Source organism: Andrena cerasifolii, chromosome 13 (genome assembly GCF_050908995.1).
Source record: "Andrena cerasifolii isolate SP2316 chromosome 13, iyAndCera1_principal, whole genome shotgun sequence".
NCBI classification, from domain to species: domain Eukaryota; kingdom Metazoa; phylum Arthropoda; class Insecta; order Hymenoptera; family Andrenidae; genus Andrena; species Andrena cerasifolii.
The window spans coordinates 6,594,932-6,616,421 of record NC_135130.1 but is presented as its reverse complement, the minus strand read 5'-3'; the positions used below and the strand labels follow the sequence as shown (position 1 = coordinate 6,616,421).

Sequence of the window (21,490 nt, the reverse complement as noted above, 5' to 3'; positions counted from 1 at the left end):
GGATTCCAAGAAATGGTGGGGATACTTACCACTATCCAGGGCTCTCAAGTACGCGCCGTACTTACGCTATAAATTCGCCAGAGCGGTAACTCTGGAAGCTACAGTGAGGGACTAAAGTTTAAATACACTAAAGTGTAAATACACAAACACCACGTAAAATGAAAGTAAAGCATTTGAACACAAATGGAAGTACGCAGTTTATTTAGAGTTGAATAATAAACAGTAACGAAAACGAAAACAATTTATTTTGTCGCATAGATAACAGCAAATTCGCCAGAAATGAAAAAATACGCTGGACAAAAGTTTAAATACAATACAAATGATATATCTCTTTTGACTAATTTTAATTAAATTGCAAAATGTAAACTTAAATTAATATTTGGTTGGTCCGCCCCGAGCTTCAATGACTGCCCTTAGACGACGTGGCATAGATAGAACTAAATTTTCTGTTTCGGATATCGTGATTTCCGACCAGGCCTTTGTTAAAGCTTCTTTAAGGGATTCTTTGCTTTTTACAGTTGTATAATCAAGTTTTCGAGCCAATAATTCCCAAACGTGCTCTATTGGGTTTAAGTCCGGTGATTGGGGAGGACTATAGAGCTGACGTGGAGCATAATACAGTAACCACTCCTGCACCAAACGAGCGGTATGCTTGGGATCGTTGTCTTGTTGGAATATCCAATCTCTTCCCATACCCAAGCTATCCACAGAAGGCTGCAAATGTTTCTCCAATATACTTTTATAAAGGTGGCTTTTATCGATGGTATAATCATCAAAGGTGATGATTATACCATCGATAAAAGCTAAATGTCCTACTCCAGCTGCTGCAATCGCTCCCCAAACCATCACACTACCGCCACCATGCTTAACGGTCGATATTAAATTTTTTGGTTGAAGTGCTCGGCCGGGCTTACGCCAAATTTTTGCGCGACCATCGCTGCCAAAAATATTAAATTTCGATTCATCTGTAAATAGGACTCTTCTCCAAAAGTCCTCATCCATATCTTTGTACTTCTTTGCAAAATCTAGACGAAGCCGCCGATTTTTGTCGGAAATAAGAGGTTTCTTTCGTGGAACTCTGCTTCGATAGCCCTTATCCCGTAAAGCTCTTTGTACAGTTTTCGGGTGAACATGTTTGCCTGATACTGCAGCAATACTACCGGCTAACTTTGGCGCACTTATTTTCGGATTTTTCTCCACTTCTCTTAAGATAAGACTAATATCTCGGCGCGAAAGTTTCTTGGGTCGTCCAGTTCTGGGCCTATTTTCCACTGTTTTGTAAGTTTTATATTTTCTTATAATATTTTGCACACTTGCATATGACAAATTCAAAACTTTGCCTATATTTCGGTAGGATTTGCCTTCTTCAAAATGTTTAATTATTAAATTTTTTACACTAGACTCTATTTGCTTTCCTTTACCCATTATTTTGTTTTTAAGTCGACAGACACTGATGAAATCAGGATTAAGACTGACTAAAACTGCGTAAATGCGCGAGTCAGCAAATAGAACGATACTTTGTTCGGAAATACCCCACAAACAGTTGCAACACAAATACCTTTTGTATTGTATTTAAACTTTTGTCCAGCGTATTTTTTCATTTCTGGCGAATTTGCTGTTATCTATGCGACAAAATAAATTGTTTTCGTTTTCGTTACTGTTTATTATTCAACTCTAAATAAACTGCGTACTTCCATTTGTGTTCAAATGCTTTACTTTCATTTTACGTGATGTTTGTGTATTTACACTTTAGTGTATTTAAACTTTAGTCCCTCACTGTATAACGACGTGAATCACGGTGCAGCCGCGCCGAGCAACTTCGTAACTCGGTTTCGTGACTTACTTATTATTTATACGGACGCTCGGCCCGAGATAATATGCAAATTCGGCGTTAACGTCTATTTTTGCTGTAACGACGCTTGTAAAACCGCTAAACGTACCGACACTTATACCAAGGTACCGCTGTTTCACGATTTATGTGGCTACCGAGTCGCACGGAAGCATTTGCAACGCTACTACGTATCCATAGTCTACTTGTTAATTGAATCCCTCAGCAACCTGAACAATTATTTGAAATAAAATTGAATAACACTTCGATAACAAATTTCCGTACAACCCTCCGCTGAATAGAAGAATTTGAAAGTGATCAGGCGCTGCATCTTCAACGTCCATTTTCTCGAAAACAAGGCCTCGTATGAAAAAAGTGTACTGCACATTTTAGACGTATTTTTGATTGTGGAACCACCTGACGTTCGAGTTTGCCGCGGATAGATACTACTTTCTGAATAATCTTAACTAAAACGTTGGGTACAGTTCCCTCTATTCTCGTTTGGGGGCGCGTCGGATCTTTCAGTTTTCCAGAAACGACTCCTTTAATTTTATTTAACGATGGGCATAGACCTGTTAGACTCTATAGAACCTTAAACGTTTGATTTCTCCGCACAGCAACAATCGTTTTCTTACGAAACGTTGCTCACGGAACCCGCTGCCGTTCTTTCTCAGTGGAAGATAGAGCAGATTCTAAAGATCTGCCGTTTTCATCCGAGCATCTCGATCCCCACCGCGTCGAGGCATAAACGCGAAGTTCTACTATAATTATCAAGAGATCGCAGCGTTTCGACATGGTTAACGGACGTCGACTCCTCGTTCTCGATCGCAACTATCACACGTCGCGGATTGAAGGGTTCGCAGGAAGGAAAAAATTGGACGGTTTTGCAAAGCTTGCCAGAGAGAATCGATTAATTCTATGACATTATCGCGGCAGCGTGATTGACGCTGCCAGACGATATCCGCTGTCATTAATCGATGACTCAAGCGTCGTGCTCCGTGCAATTGGGATGCGTAACGGTAGGGAAGCACATGGTTTCGAGAGGAGAATGTGTGTTCTTGGGATTCTATTATTACATGCTACCTGCTTCCCCGATACTCTTCGGATCCCCTGCAGAAGTTCTATGAAAATCGACAAGCTTAAGAAATATATCCACAAGAATATTCCTAGACAATGTTCCATTTCTTCCAACAATTATTCCCATAGTCACAGAGAAGAGAGGAATAATAAATTTTAATTCTTATAATTGAAACGATATCAGGCAACAGCTCAAAGTCACAAGTTTCATTCCCTTCACCTTACTAACCTCAAACCCTCGACACTTCTACCCGTATGCACAGTTGCAAGAGCATAGACCGTGCACACGGTGACGCACAGTGGGAAAAGTGACCTTACAGAGTCGATCTTGCGTCGACGGTGGTGACTGTACCAAATATGTGGCAGCACCGATAAACACACATCAACACACGTGCGTCGATTGTTCGGATTAACATTCGGTCGCGCTTGACTTCTGCGGCAGCTCGTTATATACGCCCACGCGCCACCAGCAACAATCGAATATTCGATAAGATCTGCATGACACTTATCCGCTTGTTGAAAACTCTGACCCACTTATTCCAAGCTTCGACGGAGCTTGAAAGGAATCTGTTCGCCTTCTGGCTTCCAGGTGGTTCGATTAGTATGCCCACTCATTCGTCAGCCAGGATTCGTCGGTTTGCGAAAAAAGTTAGGTTACCGTCTAGGGATATAGTGACTAATCTGGGGTCCTCTCGAGCGGCGTTAACCCTCGCCGTCAGATGGCGGGCGGTTCGATCACGCGGAAGTGGACGCGTGGGTCAGTTTGGACCCGTATCAACTATCCTACTGTATTCTATCCGTTTTAAACGATGTTCTTCTTCATTGAGCAGCAGAGAGGTAATTGTTTCGGCGTTTAACACTCGGGTGGCGAGCAGAGGGTCTATTTTGACCCATATGAAACTATACAAGGGCGTAGCCAGGATTTCATTCAGAGAGGGGCAATAAATAGTGAAACAGAATTTTGAATTTATATACGTAGTTAGGGATTACTTGACAATTTAGTTTATTTATAATACCGAATTACTTCACAATTTAATTTATTTATAATGCGGAAGTACTTCGCAATTTAATTGATTTACAATGCGGAATTACTTCACACTTTCATTTATTTTTATTTTATAATAAATTAATTTAATTTTAGACGAACGACTAATTTATTATTTTTTCCTTGTGCCAGCGGGAGGAGCCCACCCCTTGCCCCACGTTGGCTACGCCCATGAAACTACACGTGTTACTTATTATCTATTACGTACGTAGTACTACTTCTCGAAGATGAAAATTTTAAATCAGAACTAGATTACAAGCCACACTTATTCCGAGGTGTGCATGAATAAGATGGGTCAAAATGGACCCAGCATCCGGCATCCGAGGTTTAATCGGTATCCTATCAGGATTTCAGCGATCGGCCGATATTAGTCAGACTACCGTGAACGCTCGGGGCGAGTAACTCACCCATTATGAAAGACAGAGGCAGCGAAGCTAGCGCGGCCAGGGGAGCGTGCTGAAGGTAACGCGGGTCGGAATCGAACCAAGGTCGTTCCACGTCCGAGAGCCGCTTTTCGGAACAGCCGCCGCCTGCCCGATCCCGTGGAAAGTTGACTCAGTTATCGCGGCAGCAATTGCTGCCCGATGACGCCTATTCGACGCCGATCTCGTTCCCCGTATCTGAAAACATGCCCGTTTCAGTCGACCGCACTCCTTACAGACACTGATCGAGTTCAGTGGCACGCTTCGCGTAAACGGCCTGCGAACATCTTAAATCCATTCCAAGCGAGCCCCTGGGTCGTTAGACAGAGCATTACGGGCACTGCGCTGTAATAAGCGTCGTGGAAAAACGCGGGCCAAGCTTCTAATTCTCAGATTAAAGCCTCTAATGAGGTTTAAAGAAGTCGTTACTGGCGATGCATGCCTTGAGAGTGGATGGAGATCGAAGGATAATTTTGGTACCTGCGGATCTGGTTTTTGAGCGCACAGGAAAGCTGTGGGAAAACTGTGGTACCTATATTAGTAGGAAAATATTATCGCAAAGCTCATTTTGTTAAGCATATTGCTACGAAAATTGTGAGTACTGCGTAAATTTGGGAGTGATGCAATTATTTCCAGTACTGCGCCTTACTGACCAGGTGTACAGACTAGTGGTGAAGGGAAAGTTTAAAGTTTAAACTGTGAGCGGTAGAAATTGTGGAGAGCTGTATCTGGAACTTTGTATCTGATAGATTGGAGGTTTCCAGAATAAACTGGTAGCAAAATAACAGTATACAAATATAAGATTTAAGCTTTCTTTTAACCACCACTGTGTGGTGGGCGAAATGTAGCTGTGTGCTGCTTAGATCATTAAACCTAACCCTAGATGCAATAAATACCGAGGCTGATTGGAAATTGAACAATCGTTGTACATGTCTGGTTACGAACGCGCCATTGCTGAACGGAGAAAGCAACGCTTTCTCCATTCATCTTCGGATTCCTCCAATAACCGGTAGCTACCGACGGTAACCAGGTATCCAGAGTCATCGACGATTGCTATAAAAGTCACCAGCATCAGGAATCCCTGAATTGCGCAATTAATTATCAAAGTAGTTGACATTTCGTTAATAGTTACTCCACGGGTACGTGGATCGAGCAGAGCGGTTAATAACGGTGTAACCGTTGCTATAAATACACTGATGCACGTGACTGAGACAAGGCCTTTTGTAAAGTAGATGTTTTAATCCGCCGCATATGGGAAACAGGGAGTAGAACTCAAAACAGTGGGGGAGAAGAAGAGAATAATAAAAATCGTAGGATGAAGATGGTGGTAGCTTGCCATGGGTGTTGGCGTACCAAATAAATATTGGTACTGTTCGAAACCTTAGATAATAAAAATTATATATAGTTAATTAACTGCTAGTGGATTATAATAACATCTTTTTATACCATTACTGGAAACGTGAAATTTTGAAATTATTATTATTGATAATAATGGTATAAAGAGAACACGTAATTTTAAAAAAGAACTTGAGGATATTACGTTTTTAATCTTTGCACCCCATTTTCTGGCGTTGTATAATCCATTAGCAGCTAGTAATCCGTATATAATTTGGTCATTATCTAAGGTTCGGAACACTCTTACGAAAGAACTCCCTTCTACCCGAATAATTACGTCACAGAGTCCACTACCAGACTTCTAAGCACAGAAAATCTGCAATTGTTTTCGTAATTCGTGCCCAACTCCTTTCTAATCTCTGCCATACTGTTCCACCTGCCCAGTATCCCCTGTTTTTCATTTATTTACCTTGTGTCGTCCTTGTACTGTTAGGTTTTATAGCAGTCGTCGGTTTACCTCACCATTGCGATCATAATAATTTTCCTTATGCTGTTACACTCTTATTTTAATGCTTAATGAAGTCTTTATAGTAATAATAAGCCATTATCGACTTCCACGAGGCCCTGACTCACGGCATGCACAGTGCTCGACAGGCAAGAAACTTTTTCCACGATCAGGGTCACGAGGAAGCGACTTTTTTTTATCCCCTGCTAAAGAAACGGTTGAGTGGCCGTTACGTTAAGTCATCGTTAACGAGCGCGATTAGAATTCGAATTCCAGGGAACGTGGGCCGTGATCCGCGCGGTAAATGAAGCGTTATACTGTGGAGAAGAAGATCGAGAGAATTCAAGAGTAAGTAATTACCCGGGCGAAATTGCCCGTTTCGCAAGAAATAAGCGATAGAGAGGAACACACAGTCGTTCGATACGAGTTCTAACTTCGAGTGTTAAGCGTTTCGCAACGACGAAAGGTCACTCTATGCTGGGATGCATCGGCGAGGAGACGACGGCTGCCACTCGTTCTGCTACACATCCTTTCCCAGAGCCTTTCTCTTTCACCGAGATCGCCGTCGAGTACTTTCCCGCCGCCATCGATGCTGCAGGATTATCTAAATCGCGAGCCTAGTGATTTAATTCGGATGGGGTACACTAATTTTGGTCTCGTCACTCTCTGGAGGCGTTTGTTTTCTTGTGACGAATGAGGCTTTTTGGAAAGCCATATTATTATTTCGTGGGCTCTTTTTTTAGTTATTCTATATATGGTATGTTTTGGATAGATCGGAGGTGGTACAGTGTCTTTTTATTTGTTGTGTATTTTTTTTGGTGTGTTGTTAGAAATGATGGAGGAACACAACACCACTCTCTGGGCCTGATGTTCCTTGAGAATATTAGTGAAGATGTGAGAGAGATGGTTGTTGCAGAACTCTATTTTATACTCTACCAGATATTGTAGTCAAGGAACAACACCAATATTTATTATTGTCCAGTATAGTACTCGAGAATAGTGGTAATTATTTTGTAGAAATATTTTTTGTAACTCCTACGTATTTATGGTAATCGGAAAAAACGGATCTCGGAGCGGTGGGATTCGAACCCACGACCTGCGGGATACTGGTCAGGCGCCTAACCAACTCCACCAACGCCCCTCCGAAGTTTCTATGTTCCAAATTCCCTCTTATAGGGTTCCTGATCCCACAATATTAACGAATTATTCTCAAGAACCCCGTGCCCAGTATTTCTTTGAGAATAATCCTTCAACTATCCTAAAAAAAAACACCGTGCATGCTGTTCCTCAAGGATAGCAATGATACCGACGAACGTCCGCCAATACGTCGTCGCGTCCAGTTGCCTCTCGCAGCCTGGTGACTCGAGCGATCATATACCCGGCGATAAATCTCGGTTTACCAAGTGAAACTCGAAAGTCAATGTCTCGTCCGACAGCACGGTCGGTTGGGCAAGGGTACCATTTCCATTTTGATGGGCGACGAGTGCAGCCGCGCGTTCCACGCGCCGTTCCGTTAGATCGTTACGTAAACCACGAATAAAACGAGATCGTCTCGGACAGGATCGTGCCACACTCCTATCGACAGAGGCTTTGCTCGGAATCGAAAACCGATTTCACGGCTGCCGCGTTAGGCGACGACTTCAAACTGTCCGGCTAAAAGGAAAGTAAACTACGCGCGGTTTTTTCGCAATTGGAAACTGTATCGTGACCGTGGCCAAGCTGATGCGAAGCTGGACGAGCAACGCACTGGCGACACGAGCGATCTTACCGCGAGTCGAAGATTAATATCTTTACAGTGATTCTTTCTCTTCTGGCTGCAATGCTTTCTGCCCATTCATCGCGCTTTCCCGAATACTTTGCAAGTATTTAATCAAATGCTCCCTGTTTTACCATTTATTAAGGGGAAGAAGAAAGTCACTGTTGTTATTATGTACTTATAATTACTAATTATTCTTCTTCGCTGCTACATGAATTTTAAAGTAATCCCGCGTGTTCAAGCTTCTAGCAGCATAAATCTGCTACACCAAATCATCCAAAATATATCTCGAATAATCTAGCGACTAATCTTAAATCAAATTTACTGTACTAAAGACCTTCCGTAACAAGAAGAATGCTGAACCATTCATCACTCAATTAAATTCATATTTAGTGATGTAACGAAGTCGTCATTATTATTGCAACCTCTCTTATCCAATCCCCATCTGCGATCCATTTACGACGCAACCAGCAATCCCTTTCTGATTCCTTTCATCTCAGATTTTTATCCCCACAAACGATATACCTATTACGAATTGAAGAGTTTTCGTAGAAACCACTGTAACTGCCAAAAATCGAATTCTATAGTATTAAAATTGGCACGTTACCATTTTCCGCTAAATTTTTTTTTTTTTAATTCTGCCGCTTACAGTGTTTTCTACAAGGACTCTCCAATTCCTCGATGCCCACGCTGCTCCAGCTAACCGACTCCGGACTCCTGCTTCTAACGGTGCGACCGGGGCGTTCTTCGTTAGCGCGCCTGATCTCCATGGCGATGGGCCGAGATCCGTCGCTCGGCTCGAACATTAGATAACAGGATTACGGTATTTAAAGCTGTTATACCTGGGCGGCGAGCTACGACCGGTAATAACGGGCTAATAACGATCAAAGGCTCGACGGATATGAGAGGGCCGTTCCGAGCACGCGCAAAAACGTCCCCCGGATGCTCTACTTGTTTCTGGTAATAATCCCGACCGGCGCGATTCCGTTACGCAACGTCGCGAGGATGCCACGGCGATCGTTAAATCGGCTGGCCCGTTCGGCGACGTTTTGATTTTAATGCAATGTACCGTACGATCCGGCCCGGCGCGAAAAAATAGCGAGACCACTCGAAGAAAAAGGAGCCCACTAGGAAACGGTAATGACGGCCGCGCACCACCGAGCCGGCGCATCCTCGCGCGTAACGCGAATCGATTTTAATACCTCCATGGGAGATTTTATTTTTATCGATCGTTATCTCGCCCCTTTACTCTCTTACTAATTGGTAGTTTCGTTATATGGACTTGCAGGTACTATAAGTCTCTTAATATGTACTCACCGAGGGATCCTTCTGTGGCTAGTGATTGGGCAGTTTGGGTTGTAGTGGTTCAAAGGAAGTTCAAACTGTGAGTCATAACGGAGGTAAGATAGGTCTGTCAGAGGAATTGTATCTTAACAGCTAAGATATTATGCCTTAGAATTATATCCTACGGTTATTTAGGTTGAGTAACAATTGTATTTTTCTTTCCTCCTTTTATCTATCTTCTGTTGTCCTAAAGACGTATAATAATGATTTGTATCTCATAGATTGGAGGGTTCTCAGAATAGGCTGCTTGAAGCTAAAATACTTGAAGCTTAGTATTAAGTCATTTATTTAATAAATTAAAATATAAAAAATTAAAAACAAGCTTTTATTAAAATGTACTAAAAAAAGAAAAATAATTTTGGTACCGGCCTAAAAGACTGCCTTAAAAGAATTCCCTTATATGATGAAAAATAAAAGTGTTACTATTGCAGTAAAAGTTCTTATTTTAAGTAGAAAACGGGTGATTAGGTTTAAGGTCATGTGAATCACCGTCGTGTCCGCATTTCTACTCGCCAAAATTTTAGCAACATAACCTCACAATTCAATGTATGCTGTAACCTCTATTTCTATTGGAAGGCATTTTATTTTTTGCTTGTCATTATTTTGTGCTTTACTGTTGTGTTATAAAACATCCCCATAAAATGTGTAACTTATTTTAACCTAAAAAGGCAACATATTATGTGAGCAGAAATTGGTACAAATGGTGAGTAGAAATACGTACATCGCTATTTTTCGTCAGCAGAAATACGGACATTTAAAGCATTATGTTTAATTACAAATTACTAGTAGTTAAACATCTTGAAATATCTTTCTTAAATAGTTTGCGACTGGTTGATTTATTAGTAAAGAATTAATCAATTACTCTGCAAATTTTGATCACAAATAAATTTTGTACACCTTGTTTCTAACGAGTAACCTCTTAAACGAGCAGAAATTGGGACATTCACCTTATGTGTGCCAAATTTCAAGTCGATCGGACATGTGGAAGTGGGTCAAAATTAGCTTACAAGATTTCATCCTCACAAACTAACTAACTAACTAACTAACGAACAAACTCACAAGTGAAGCTAAATAAAAGCTTGTAAATACATAAGCTTTGAACTTTTTTTTTTATAAAACTCCATTTGTTCAGATGATGGAAGAAGATTAATGGGGTACGCCAGCGTTATAAAACCACGCCTGGTAATAAGGCTGTTCTAAGTTCCATTACCATTTATAACAACAGATTACTACGGTATATCTTATCATCCGACATTGGCCATATGTTTCCCCGATTGTTTTAATCAGTTAATCCTCGCCTTGCATGCAGTGTTGTGTCAGCAGTGACTCATTATTATTGCTGCTCGTATTTAAGTATTGCTACTATCTGCAATGCATTTTTAAATAAATAGACACGGTGAGTTTTAAGCGTTGGAAAGAAAATAACAAGAACGACCATTTAAATTACATGGAATGAACTTGAAGGGTCGCAGGGAACTAGAGCTCAAAAATGGGAAAAATAATTATCCAAACGCTAAAAAAGACTGGAAAATTAATTTTTTGTAAACTATACTTTAAAAAATATAGTGTTGTAAAGCTCGTCACGACACACATTTTTTCTATTTACAGTTTGTTTATCCAATCACTACTATTCGAGCTAAAAATTATAAACAACAAATTTGTCATCGTCCAAAATCATTATTTCTTTAAACATAAATTGCGATAACTTGAGTGAATATTAACGGATCGTTATGCGACTTAAAACATAACTTCAGAAAACCCTAGCGAAGCCGTAAAGTGTATGCACGAAACCCTTATCTTAAAAAATGTAATAATATTTAATTAAAAAGTAATACTGGGCAGATACCATGTTTCTCAACGTTCACCGATAAAAAGTATCAAGGCAATTTTGAGGTACATATAACTTGCAGCGACAAAGTTTTTCCTTAACATACAAGGAAGATTTCCACAAATTTTCACACTGATCAATAAATAATTGTAGAAGATATGGCGATACATATAAATCTCGAGCGCCATCTACGCGTGTTCACAGCGCAACCACGGTAAAGGAATTAAAGAAAGAAACGCCAACTATCTATTTGCGTTGAACATAGGAACTTTCTTCACTATGATTCAAATGTTAAGGTATAACTTTAATTTGCCTTGTCGTTCGTTTCACGTACTCTTTTTATTAAACATCTCCTCAGAAGCGTGGGCGGTTCTAGAGCGGCTGCTCCGAGAGCACAAGCTTGTAAGTTAGTTTGAAAGGGAGTAGCAAGGTTGCGCAACGCATATAATGCGATAACTGCAGTCAATAACGCTGCACAATGGTACGCGAATCCGTTACATAATTCGACATCCATGGTGCGGCTCGGTAAGGACGGGAACTCAGCGTGATGAAGATTGCCGGAAGTGGAGGATCTTTGCTTCGATGAAGCCTGGCTACTGGCTCCCGGCGAAGGAGTTCGCGCTCTCGATGAATGAAAAGAGATGAAAAATTGCAAGTAGATTAACGAAGAAGATTTCGAGGCTGGCGATAAATTAGAGGATCCACAGTAAAGTCTACCAATAAATTAGCTGTTTACTAGAATTACTGCACTGTAATTGAAGCAACCACAGCAAATGAGGACTACACCCTATGAAAATCGATTCGAGCTCCCCCTTCATCGCTCGCAAGATGTATCTCCCAAACGTAAAACCAATATTAGATTTGCTCCACGTTTGCTGGTTGCTCGGTTTGGACACCGCAACCGCTGCAAGTCGAGCATAGAAACGAAAGTGCGATTCGCTAACGATTACAAAAACGTCACACTTCTTCCCGCTAATTGCCCGTTCTTTTGCCAATCTCGCAACGACCCAATCGTCGATAGAGCAGAAGTATTGCTGAAACTATCGCGACTATCGAAGCACAACCGAGCTCTCGGGAAATTCAAGAATGCTCCCTTTTCGGTTGCCATCTCCGGCGGGAATGTTGCAACCCGTACCTTGCCCATGAATAAGTTTTACAACGAGCGACGAGGGAGGCTGCAGCGCGCTCTATTGCTGATGCACGCCTTCCTGAGTTCCATGGCCGAGCAATGAACGCAAGTGGCAGCCTCCAGGCCTTTTAATTTCATGAATGAATAGCCCTGCTACAGGCAACATTCTCTACGAGCCTCTCCTCTTCAAGCAGAACAGGATCACCAGTTTAACCCTCTGCCGGCGGTGCTGGGTCATTCTGGACCCAGGAGCGACATCCTCGATTCTAATGATGGTGTAGGAAACTTGTGAAATTGAAAGGATTGCTTCTCTACTGCTAAAAAGAACACCGTTTAAAACGGGGTTACATAGCAGGGAGGCACGGGTCAAAACTGACCCATGTGTTACGAGCCTAAGCGAGCATATTTGGGAATAGATAATTATCCCGGCCATTTAAAGAGAAAATTGCAGGATAATCGTTGCGGAGCTTCTATCAGCCTTCGGAAGCTAGCAAATCACTGTGCTCACCGCAAAATGGCAGAAAAGATGGCTAACAATTATTCCCTCGACCCTTTTACGGTGTCTGGCGCGTGGAGAAATATACAGAGGCGGTTGCGTAACGTAGGACTCGCTGGAGATGTTCCAAGCAGCGTCGCGAGAAATCAATGCGTTCGGTTTGGGTTGAGTTTGTACAGGGTGGTTTAAGAATTCTGTCTTGCGGATTCGCAGAGTTATAGAGGACGATAAAATACACATTTTTTCTTAATAGCACTTTACTGTGAGACGCGGTGGAGCAAAACCACGAGCCTCTGAAAATTAAGTAGCCCAGCGCCTGCGGTAGGCAATCCTTCGCCTCTCGCTGCCTACAGCGCCCCCACCTTTTTCCACCGGTTCCCACAAATTCCGTCAGGGAATCTCGTTTTTAAAAATCTGCACCGTTTCCTGCGCTATTTTATCGCTTCCTAGAACCTGTTCTGAATCAGCGAGTACGCGGAGCAGACGCGATATCTGTGAAACGGCAAGGAGGCATCGCTAGGGGTAGAGCTTTCACGCGTAGGGGAAAGGTCTATCGGAGAAAGCAGGCGGCCTCTGCTTCCTGGCTGCTCCTCATCCTCGTGCTCCTCTACAATATTTTTAGACTTCCTTCTCGCAGATAGCCCAGCGGGTCAGATAAGACGCGAGGTGCAAGGGATCAACGAGTCATTTCGTTTTCTGTCCCAGATAAATCCCCGACCTTGGGGATCCCAGCGGAGCGGAACAGCGTTGCTTATCTCTCAATGCAACTTGGACGGGGTTTGATGCTTCTGGGTTTAAGGAGTGCGTCTCAAATTTTAATAAATGGACGAAGGTTAGTCTCGCTTCTTGGTAGGAACTTTTACAGTATACAGCATTGTTCCAGACTCTCCTTTTTAGTTTCATCAGCTCCCGGGAAAAGTATTGCGCATCCCTCTTCACACAAATCTATACTCACAAGGGAAGATTACCAACCCGGAAATTCGAAGAATTTTAAACTTTTGTTGCTGCCAAAATTCACTCTAAGGGGGCGAAATTGACCCCTGAGAATCCGGATATTTTAACTCGTAAACTGTAAGAGATAGAGAAAAAAAAGTTACCGACAAAAGCTTCTCCTTTTAATTAGGAAAAATCATTTGGTAAAAAAAAGTATCTCTCGCAGTTCGCGAGTTGTAACGCGAAATCGGAAAATGGCCTTAAGGTGCGAATCCACGGTAAGACTTTTCTATCTCGAGGCAAAAATCTCAGCGATAACTGAATGTAAATAATGGACATAGTCGCGAGAGATAAGGTTCTTGAAAATTTATCACGAAACTTATCTAATGGAGTCTAATTTCAACAAACTGGTATCAACATAATTGAAAAATAATAAAATAACTTTCTCGTCAGATTAAAGTCTCGTGCGAGACACAATATTTTTGTCCCGCAGTGGATTTGCACCTGAAAACAAATTGCGTAACACACACCTGTCCTCCACGTATCCCCAAAGTTTTGTAATTTTTTTAATTCCCATCTTCCCTTGCGAATATTAAGTCGCGGTTCAGTGAACGATGAAACTTTTCGAACACACTTTAAGTGAAGGTGCATACGGCAGCGGCGAAAGGAAAGTTTAAACTCTGATCGGTAAGGGAAATAAGATGCTTGTGCTAAAAAGAATTGTGCTATCTTAAAGCTTATATCTCATAGAGTGGCAGGCTTCCAGAATAAAACAGAATAGTTTGAGCTTGCTTTTCACCAACACCGGTGGTTCCAAAAATCGGCAGAATCGATTTCACGCTAGGAAACTACACGCTGCTGGATTTAATTTCACCAGCTGCATCCTCCAGACAGGGATCTCCCATTTTTTTTTCTCACATCCTCGCTCCGAGGAAGCCCGCGATGAAAGTGCGGAAGCAACGGATGTGGCGATCTTTCCGCGTGTTTGCCGCGGTCACGAGGAAACGCTCGATCGAAGACGCCTCGAGGCCCGTGAAAGCCGAACACAGTTGTCGCTGGCAAATGTCATTAGGCTTCGATTCGCGTCACGATCTGTCCTCGATCGGTATGCGAGCGCCGAGGATCTCGGTGCTCGAGGCGACATTGAAACGAGTCGCGCGTTGAAAAGAACCAATCCCTGAAGCCTCTGCTTCGTTCTCTTCGCCGAACACATCGATTTACTTCGCGCAACTGTTCTCTCGTGATTCTGCTTGATCTCCAAGCTATTCTTCAGTGTCGCGGCACGATTCGTTTGTCAGAAACGAAGCGGGAATCGTTAAACCGTGCGACGCGAGCTGGACAAGTGGGAGCGCGGCTTAAGGCGCCGCGCGCAGCGGCTCGCGCGCGGCGACTGGCTCTGCGCCGGCGGCTGGCCAAGTGGGAGCGCGGCTTAAGAGGGAAATGTGGGGAAAAAATAATCGCCGGGTTAAGGAAGTTCGTCGATACACGCGACATTCACAACCTTGACAGGGCATTGCCCCAGCATCTCGTGGAGACAGACGAGAACGCTGTGCTACGTGTATACCCTGCTGTATCTCTAGGAGTCACGAGAATTCTCGCTTGCGAGAAAGTGTAAAAATATCGCTGCGAGCAGCGCGATACACGGGTTACGATAAAACGTCCAATGGTCGGCTCGAATTTTCACGAACCGAAGGAAGGCTTATTGCGAGAGATGTTATTGTATCTACTTGTTGTTCGTGGGACTGGGGAATAAAGAAAGTCTGGGCCACGATGCTGTGAGAGGGATAATATGGAGCTTGATGGAAAGTGGAGGAAATCGAAGATCATTGGTATTCTAAATTAAATAAAATACTATAGTATACTGGTTTAAATAAATAATTAATTTTGAAACTTCAACATTGCAAGTATAAAGTAGTTTGGAAGATGGCTTCTAGAGTGCATTTTAGAATTCTGCAAGGAGATCCTTCCCTTTAAAATTTTAACCTTGGATTCCAAGTAAACTTTCAGTTTTCAGTAATTTTTCGGTTCCCGAGCCTTCGTTTAGTTTCGGAAGCTGCTATATTTAGACCAGTTTAATCGCAAAGCCACCGATTATTCGATGCTACGCTTCCAAACGCGATCTTTCGTGGGTGTTTCCTGTGTATCTGCTGGAACAGACTTTATTTTTCGAGGACTCCAAAAGAGTTCTCGGAATTCGAATTCGAAGTGTTTTCGCAGTAGATTATCTTTTTTAAATGATATCGATCATGGTAGCTTCGATATTTATCTTACCCAGTTAAACCCCACGACAAGCTAGAAAATTTAATCGTATTATATAAAAGTATTGTACCTCTCGAGCTGAACAATATTTACCTTGATAACAAAAACAGCCTACATGTACTTGAATTGTTATCACCTTTATCTACTTATCGAGCTGACAAGCACAGATTCAGTTACAGGGAATACGGATTCCCGATTTGGAATATATATTTTCTAAAGTACTCATAGTAACTAAGAAATCCTGAAAATTATAACCGAAACGGATCTGTTTTGCTCGTGTTATCAATAACATTAAATACAGCCTCAAGGCCTATGCGAAAAACGGCAAGATCCTTTTATTTAAGAATAATCAGCTAAAACCTGGCATCTGTACGTGTTTTGTGGTGCTGAATCCGCATATGGCGTTATTGTTTGTGTAAAAAAAATTCCTAAGGTAGTTCTCTTAATAAAAAAATCGCTTTTATAGAGTAGTATTCGCTTTGTAGACACCATCTTACTCATTTTACTAATTTTATTTTTTGTTTCTAATTTTATTTACTAATTTTTGTCTGACTAATTTTATTCTTTGTTTCTGTAAGCTACCCACACACGCGCGAATGCCCCTCCCTTCTCTCGGGGTTGTAAGGCCCGATTTACTCGCGTGGTACGTGACTTGACAAATTTCATTCCGCACTTGCACTTCAATTTTGAATCGTACGTGAAGGTTAGTGAGCGGAGAAAATTGAATTTCACTTTCGCAGTTCTTACAAATAACATAAGACGTTACTGCTAACAAACCAGCATCAACGTTCAAAATTCAATAGTCAAATAAATTTACAAAAGATTAATAAAATTCCAAATTTATCGTTTGAGAAATAAGTAATCGTAAAATATGAAAATAATTTCACGTTAAAGCGTGAACAAATATTTCATGTTCGCATACAATCCGAATATTCGAAGAAATTATTCGACTCCGAAATTGTCCGAATTATTCGAATACTCGAATAATTACAGCTCTACCTCAGAACGTTTGCCACCTGGGCCTTTTTTCTTAAATCCGTCCCTGCCTTTGAAGTACATTCTTTCTATCTTCTTCAACCCGAAGTTTACCAACTCCACTGCTTCGTAAAACCAGGGCTGGGCTACGACCTTCAGAGGCCCTGAGCACTTAAAAGATTTTAAGGCCCCCTTATGCAAGAATTTCTTATTCATTTCCGATAATTTCACTAAAAGGTGTTTCTAACAAAAGTTGGATCTTAAAATCCAGAAAATCTCTACGGTGCCCCTCCCTTCCCCTGACGCCCCAGGCACGTGCTTATTGGTTAACCCGGCACTGCGTAAAACGATCTACAGCCGAAGATGTGGAGGAGGATCGCAAGAGCGATGGAGAAGGGGAGGCCAGGGGTGGTCGATTGATATTCGTACGGCGAGGCCCGCCATAATTCAGAGTATAATTTAACGGGTGCTGCATCGCGCGGATGACTTTCCGGCGACGACGTGCGTCAGACGTCGGCAATGGTGGCTGACACTCTGCGAGTAGTCCCTCATCAATATCCATAAGTTAAAGGACATCCGTCTTCGCCCATAGACACACGCGGAATAATTTACAAGGATTCGAGATAACCGGCCGCAAAGTCGCGGTCGCCGACGTGCGCGCGGTAAGAATGCCTGGGATTCTTGTTGACGCCATTTCCTCTCGTCTCGACTCGATAAACAACCGTGCGGCAAGAAATTCGTTTCAATCGGGGAAGGGAATGCGCAGCTTTCAAATTGAAATTAAAACGGGTGATAGACGAAGATACATGAAGACTTAATTAGCATTTTAATTAAGCATTCCACGTGGAATTAAAAATACTAGGAAGCGCTCAAAATAAGCTTCTATATTAGCTTCAATTTTTTTATCATCTAAAATTGGTATCTTTTTCAAGGAGTACTACTATACAGGCCCGGCTCTTACCTATATGCAAATTAGGCAGCTGCGTGCGGTGCAAAATGGTCCTTTCATTGTTGGCATTTTTTAAAATAAAGTGTTAAATGAAATGTTACAAATTGTACTATAAATGTTTGGATATTCTTCCGAATGAGCCCCGTGGCCGATCGACACGAGGTTTGAAGGGGGGGGGGGGAGGGTGTGGGCCCTAAATCTAAAATTGTAGCTTCGGGAATTTATTAGTTTGCGAAATATTGATACAAAATTATTGTTAATTTTTTTTTACGTAGCTTCGGGCCCCCATACACTCTCCCCACCCCTATTACGAATATAAGGCCCAATTTGGCAAGTTCGCCTAGGGCGCAAAAAAAGGCTCCAGCCGGGTCTGCTACTGTGTTAATATATAAAACAGAAAACTTCTATACGTTTGTGTGTTTGTCTGTCGCCTAAAAACTTTCGAACGATAAACCCTGGGATCCCGAAATGTGCCTCAGCTCATTATGCCTGACTAATCCAGAGGACTGTGACCATTTTCACAAAACAAAACTAAACATTTTTTATATAAAATCAGAATCTAAATTCCGGGCGAAGCCGAATAGTACAGCTAGTGTGCTGATAAGTCCCAAATGGGCCCCGCATCCGTAAGGCGAGAGTTAAGGCAGTCAATTAGAAACTACAGCTTTCTTAAATTTATCTATTATACGTTTCAATGAAATGTGGAATTAGTGATTCTCAGAGGTGAAACGATACGTTTAATTCTGAGTTCCAATAGTCGATGGAGCTGCATATGACGGAGCGCGAAGGGACCGAAGTCGGTGACTTCGATGCCCGCAGCGGAGGGAATAGCGTGCACCGGGGAATCATCGTGGAAATCCATTTCGCTCGAGTTACATTGTACGCTGCTGTAATATCGTTGCACAGGCGTATCGTGCGAGCGGCCCGAGCTATTATGGACGATACAAAGAGACGAGTTCGCGGGGCTAAATTGGTTTCGTCAATCGTCGATCGAGCTCCCTGGTACCAGCAGCGAAAGTAGTTGCACCAATCAGCGGCACCGGGCATCTAGACGACGAAGGAGCGAATTTAAGCCCGGCACGCAAATTGGGGACCACTCTGTGGGGCAACAGTTCAAGCTTTTGGCATTAAGAGGAATTTATCGCGTTAAATGTAGCGTCTCCTGTTAACAGTTCATAGAGTTCTTCCTAGAGGTTATTCCCTAGGCTATATGTTGTTGAGCAACGTTACTCTTTTTATAAAATAATAATTTGTTGCCAAGCAGGAATTATTAAAAAGAAGTGTAATTGTCAGTTTGTACACGGTTTCATGTTTGTTCTTTATTTAATAAATAATTTGTTGTTAATTTAAAATATAGTAGTCGAGTTTATTGCAACTAAATAAGATAAGAATTTAAAGATAAGAAGATTCGAGTGCTTGGGTTTTCATTGAAACCACGAGTTAAAAATGTTGATTTCAACTGTAAACTGATTTTTAAAAACCCATAATTCCTCTATATAATATTATCTAGGAAAATAGTGCTAGAATAAAATGTTCATTTCATCATCCTCTTTGACACCCTGAACTGAAGACACGTAGTTTTGAATCGCTCTGTATAGAGCCTGGATTTAAACTCAGACCACTATTTTGTCATATTGAATTGAAGTTTCACAATTTATGAAGTCGATACCGTCTTCAATGCCTCCCTAAGTTTTGAAAGGGTAAAAGCTAATAGTAGCCCAGCGAAAGAGTTTTGGAGTAAGAGTAAAGAAGGCACCAAGGAGCATGGATTGGTGGATCTCGGAATTGAAGCTTCTGTTCGAATGCTCCGCCTTAATTCGTGCCCCGAAACGTGCAATTTTCATTGTCGACGCCACTCATTATCTTGCTTTTGCAAGAGATCCGCGGCCGTACGACATTATGCAACTTAATGACGACTAGTCTACCCATCGCTACTCTTTCTCCACGGTGCATCGTTTGCACGTTGCCCTTCTATCGCGTGCAATCGCCCCCCCCCCCCCCTTTAGCCGCAATCTTTCGTCGATCGAAAGTACTGATTGATACGCGAGAAAGGAAATTAAAATTGAAGCTTAGCGAACGATCGATCGCGATCGAACGTTACTTCGAACACTTGAAAAGAAATCCAGGAAGTCCAAATTAGAGCTGTCATTATTCGAAATATTTGAATAGTTCGAATAATTTCGAATACGAATAATTTCTTTGAATATTCGAATAATTTTGAATATGAATAATTTCGAATACAAATAGTTTCTTCGAATTTTCGAATACCTAATTCGAATAATTTCGACAACAAGTAATTTCTTCGAATATTCGAATAATTCGAATAATTTCGAAAACGAATAATTTCGAATACAAATAATTTCTTTGAATATTCGAATACGAATAATTTGGAATACGAACAGTTTCTTTGAATATTCGAATAATTCGAATAATGAATAATTGAATATGAATAATTTCTTTAAATATTCGAATAATTTGAATAATTCGGAAATCGAAAAATTGGAATACGAATAATTTCTTCGAATCTTCGAGTACCTAATTCGAATAATTTCAACAACAAATAATATCTTCGAATATTCGAATAATTCGAATAATTTCGAAAACGAATAATTTCGAATACAAATAATTTCTTTGAATATTCGAATACGAACAATTTCTTTGAATATTCGAATAATTCGAATAATTTCGAATACAAATAATTTCTCCGAATATTCGAATAATTCGAATAATTTCGAATACGAATAATTTCGAATACGAATAATTAATAATAATAATAATAATAATAATAATAATCGAATTTCAAATTCGAATTCTCTGATATCCGAATACTTAGACTATTCAAATATTCGTTACAGCCCTAGTTCAAATGCCACGTTTCGAGTTGTTAAACGGATATTTTGCAAAGCACAATACGATATATACATAAAGCATTAATCTGTAAACACATTTCCCAAAAGTTTCAAGTATGTTCTACACCATGCTTTGGACCCGTGGATACGTGCCTTTAAGTGTCCCCTATAAGTATATTAAACACGTGGGGACGTGGCTTAAGGCACGCGATGTAACATTCACAAGTTACTCAAATATTTGCTGACACGTTTCCACGTAATTACTATTATTCTACGAGCAGAGCTTCGACTCACCGTACTGTTGCTTCCAGAAGCCACCCTTCTGCTTCGCGGGTCAACACACAACTGCTCAGAATAGCGTCCTTCACCCTCGTCGCAGACGTTGTTTACACTCGCTGCTCGGCGCTCCGTGTACCTGCGTTGGAAAATATAATAACATCAACAGGGACGCGGTCAGCTTGACACGCGCAATTGGAGGTTACCCCTTTCTTTCCTCCCCGCCCCACGCAACACGTATCTACCCTTTCCTTTCCCTTTGAACCCCCCCCCCCTCCCCGAATCGCCAGCTATTTAATTATAACACCTGAGAAGGGACGCAGCGAGGTCCCAAAGCTTACAACTTTCAGGTTCGGTAGCAACTCTCCCCACAAAACGCCAAACCTCTTACTCCAAAACCTTAAACTCACAAACCACGAAACGCCCCCATCGTTTACCACTTCTAATTATTACACCAACTACGTCGATCCGATTTACAACGAAA

At 41.6% G+C, this 21,490-nt stretch overlaps 1 protein-coding gene across 2 annotated transcripts in view; it reads right to left on the bottom strand.

Moving 5' to 3' along the window:
- LOC143375922 (uncharacterized) overlaps nt 1-21,145 on the bottom strand; it is a 54,006-nt gene extending 32,861 nt beyond the window's left edge. Inside the window, exons 1-2 of one of the 2 annotated variants that reach the window (XM_076825570.1) lie at nt 21,025-21,145; nt 4,358-4,570 (exon numbers count right to left, since the gene is read on the bottom strand). The gene's annotated coding sequence lies outside the window, so the exon portion shown is untranslated. The remainder of the gene's footprint in view (nt 1-4,357; nt 4,571-21,024) is intronic. The other variant, XM_076825571.1, reaches the window with a different exon arrangement.
- Between the last annotated feature and the right edge of the window lie 345 nt (nt 21,146-21,490).